The sequence below is a fragment of the Tachyglossus aculeatus genome, chromosome X3, assembly GCF_015852505.1.
Source record: "Tachyglossus aculeatus isolate mTacAcu1 chromosome X3, mTacAcu1.pri, whole genome shotgun sequence".
In the NCBI taxonomy this organism is placed as follows: Eukaryota; Metazoa; Chordata; class Mammalia; order Monotremata; family Tachyglossidae; genus Tachyglossus; species Tachyglossus aculeatus.
Genome location: NC_052099.1, coordinates 11,628,861 through 11,632,890, shown reverse-complemented (window position 1 = coordinate 11,632,890; position 4,030 = coordinate 11,628,861). Strand labels below are relative to the sequence as shown.

General features: G+C 48.6%; 2 non-coding genes across 2 annotated transcripts; both read right to left on the bottom strand.

Moving 5' to 3' along the window:
- Positions 1-573: 573 nt before the first annotated feature.
- LOC119948983 lies at positions 574-707 on the bottom strand. The gene has a single exon (XR_005457082.1). It is a non-coding gene; the product is annotated as a small nucleolar RNA SNORA13 (small nucleolar RNA).
- A 350-nt stretch (positions 708-1,057) lies between these two features.
- On the bottom strand, positions 1,058-1,191 carry LOC119948972. Its single transcript, XR_005457071.1, has one exon. It is a non-coding gene; the product is annotated as a small nucleolar RNA SNORA13 (small nucleolar RNA).
- Positions 1,192-4,030: the final 2,839 nt, after the last annotated feature.

Here is a 4,030-nt window from a genome sequence, read left to right as displayed (position 1 = left end):
AAGCGCTTCATAAATGCCATCATCATTTATTACTATTATGGCAGTTGAAGCCACAGGGGCAATGAGTTGGTCACTGATGGCAGAAAAAAATCCAATGCATACAAGAGGGAAGCAAACCCTTCACTTATGCAACACAGCACTATTCCAGAAAACCACCCCCACCTACAAAGCCCACCAGGTCCTAAAAGATACCTCACTGTTTCCCCCTACTCTGCTGGAGGGAAGCATAACACACCTACCACTGTGACTACAAGTTCTTGCAGATCTCTTCACAGGAGTCGATCGGATCCTAGAGAGAAAAGGAGATATTCAGTTTGAGCAGTTTAGCATTCCTAACCACTTCCTGAATTCTCCAGTTGTGCTAAGTGAAGCAGCCCTCCCCCACCTCCCACTGTGCACTCCAAAGCTGGGGCTGGCAGGACACAAGTAGGCCCAATCTGTAGGAATCAGCAAGGGGTCCAGACCAAACATAGATGGTGATGGAGAAAGAGCCACAGGGAAGAGCCATTTTCAGATTCCCCTTGGGGATGCTGGATAGCTATTTCAGTGATAAACTACCTACACAAGCCACAGCAATGTCCCTCAAAAGCAGCAAGAGAAGAAAGGAAGCAACTCCTAAAAATCAAACATGCTGCAGAGCATATAATTTATGCCTCTTTTGACACCCCAGTCATTACCATAACAAATGAATGGGCAACACAAAGGCAAATTAATAACCAATCTATCAATGGTTGATAATGCATTGAGCACTGTACTGAGCACTTGATACAATGAAATCCCAAAGGCTTTGTGGCTTTTCAAGCAAACTGACAAAACACCCACATAAGCAAAGGCTACTTTTCCACTTGCACACCCAGAGTCAGCACAAATCCAACCCAGAACAATGTCTCTGGAGAAAGTCACAACACCTACCTTGAGTCATCCTGGGCAAGTATACCTTCACCTTCTGTCCATTTTCGATAACTAGAAAGACAAATGGGGAAACCTTATTTTGATAATCAAATATAACCACACCCACGTGGGGCAGCTTTGTACCCAGCACCCCACACCTGACATGTGATGTTCCTGTGCAGCAAGTACACCACAGGAATAGACTCCAGAGTGAAAATACGGCTGCCAAAAGTTTAATTTGCGCCTTTTTTGACACCACATTCACTAGCAGCCAAAAGTGAACGGGCAACACAAAAGGCAACGCGCGGGTTAGCAGACTGCTTCACGGTGACGAATCGCAACGGGAGCTGGCACTCGGGAAAGCGAAATGACTTCTCTGTGCCTGGGGATTCAGTGCCTGTTTTCCTGCTTACACTGAGTCCGACCTTTTTGGTTTGCACGGTGTCTGGCACAAAAGAAGTGCTTAATGAATGCCATACGGCACCGGGAAGTCCCAGGGATTTAAGGGCATTTGTTAAGCACTTACTATGTGTGGGAAGCTGTACTAAGCACTGGGTAGATTCAAGTTAATTAGGGTGGACAGAGATCCTGTCCCACATGGGACTCCGTTTTGCAGATGGAGTAACTGAGGAACGGAAGTTAAACAATAAAATAATTAATGACCACACTTAAGCGCTAACTATGCCAAAGACTGGGGTAGATAGAAGGCAATCACATTGGATAGCATCTCTGCCCAACATGGGGCTCAGCAAATAGGTATGAGGGAGCAGCATTTAATCCCCATTTTCCAGACATGGTAACTGCGGCACAGATTTGTCAAGTGAGCTGCCCAAGGTCATACTGCGGCCACTGGCAGAGCCGAGCACTTGGAACAGTGCTTTGCACGTAGTAAGCACTTAATAAATGCCATCATTATTATTACCTAGGTCCTCTGCCCCACCAGGCCCGTGCTCTCCCCTTCAGACCCCGCTGCTTCTCGGAGCTGCAGGTGCAACTTCTCGGAAAGTTGGCTCACTTCCCTAAGGTTAAGACTGACCGTAACTAGACGCCTAGCTAGCTACCCCAGAGTAGTAGCGAGAAGCATAATGGCGTAATGGGTAGAGCCCAGGCCTGCGAGTCAGAAGGTCCTGGGTTCTAACCCCGCCTCCTTTGTCTGCCGTGTGACCTTGGACAAGTCACTTCTCTGGGCCTCGCTTCCCTCATCTGTAAAACGGGGAGTGAGGCGGTGAGCCCACGTGGGACAGAGACTGCGTCCAACCTGATTTGCTTGGATCCACCCAGCGCTTGGTACAGTGCCTGGCACCTAATAATGATAATAGTGGTATTTGTTAAACGCATACTATGTGCGAAACACTGTTCTAGGCGCTGGGGGGGATACAAGGCGATCAGGTTGTCCCACGTGGGGCTCAGTCTTAACCCCCATTTTCCAGATGAGGTAACTGGTTCAGATGGCTTACCCAAGATCACACAGCTGACGAATAGCTGAGTCGGAATTCGAATGCACGACCTGACTCCCAAGCCCATGCTCTTTCCACTGAGCCACGCTACGCTTACAAATACCATTAAAAGGGGCGCAACCGCTCGAATACTTTCCCCACGTGCCTCGATTCGGTCCCACCCCCCATTCCCCAACCGCCCCGCGTACGCGATCACTACGCGATCGGCGCAACTTCCGACGCGTCCCCGTCTTCCCGGAGACCTACCGGCGGAGACGGAGCGAACAGCCCCGCTGAGCGGCAAGCGCACTCGCCCGCCCGCAAAAGAAGGGTGGGGGTGTCTCACAATGCTTTTCTATCGGACCGGGACGATCCATTGCTTTCAAATCCGGGGGGAGGGGGGCGGTGCACGGTCGGACTGTACCAAAGCTTCTAGCCCCAAGAGCCTTCCTCTGCTGCCCCCTCGTGGCCGGGGGGCAACACAGCCCTTCTAGTCGCTCGGCACCGGCGGCGTCTTGGGGCAGGACCCGAACTTCGAACAGGAATCACCATTATTGTTACGGTATTCGTTAAGGGCTTACTTTGTACCAGGCACTGTAGTAAGCGCTGGGGTAGATACAAGCGAATGGGGTTGGACACAGTCCCTATCCCACATGGGGCCCCCAGCAGAGGACGTGGGTTCTAATTCTGCTCCACTTGTCTGCTGTGTGACCTTGGGCAAGTCACTTCACTTCTCTGGGCCTCAGGTCTCTCATCTGTCAAATAATAAGAAGAATGATGGTATTTGTTAAGTACTTACTATATGCCAAGCACTGTTCTAAGCGCTGGGGTAGATACAAGGTAATCAGGTAATAATAATAACCACATACTACTACTAATAATAATGGCATTTGTTAATGCACTTACTATGTGCAAAGCACTGTTCTAAGTGCTGGGGGGGATACAAGGTGATCAGGCTGTCCCACGTGGGGCTCACAGTTTTAATTCCTATTTTACAGATGAGGTAACTGAGCAAGTCACTTAACTTCTCTGGGCCTCAAAGTCACACAGCTGACAAATGGTGGAGTCGGGATTAGAACCCATGACCTCTGGCTACCAAGCCCTTGCTCTCTCCACTGAGCCACACTGCTTCTCTTACAGCTGACACACAAAGTCACACAGGATTCGAACCCATGAACAAAGAATACTGTGGGGATTCATCTCACCAATTCTCCTGAAAAATTAAGTTTCCATATATATTCTGGCTACTTTTTTGGTATTTTTTGGTTGAATTATCCAGTTATTTTTCTAGTATTTATGGTTGTATTGTACTCCCCCAAGTGCTTAGTACTGTGATATGACCACATTAAGTGTTCAATAAATACGATTGAATGAATACAGTACAATAGAGTTGGTAGACGCGTTCCCTGCCCACAAGGAGCTTACAGTCTGGCTCTCCCCCATTTTACAAGAACTCAGCTGTGCTAGCAGCCTCGCCAGGGGTCCAAATGGGATTGGGGAGGCATGATACTGTCAGGGTTATGGTGGACCATAAAGACAGCATTGGACTCGAGACCACTGCCCATTGATTAAAGTAGCTCTGACCTTAAAGAACGTTCCTTGAAAATCCTGTGTCTTTCTGGGGTGAAGCAACTCATTTTCATTCTCTTCGAAGCTATTTTCTTTTTCTCTCGAGTTGGCCTTCTGTGTCTAGTTCACTGATT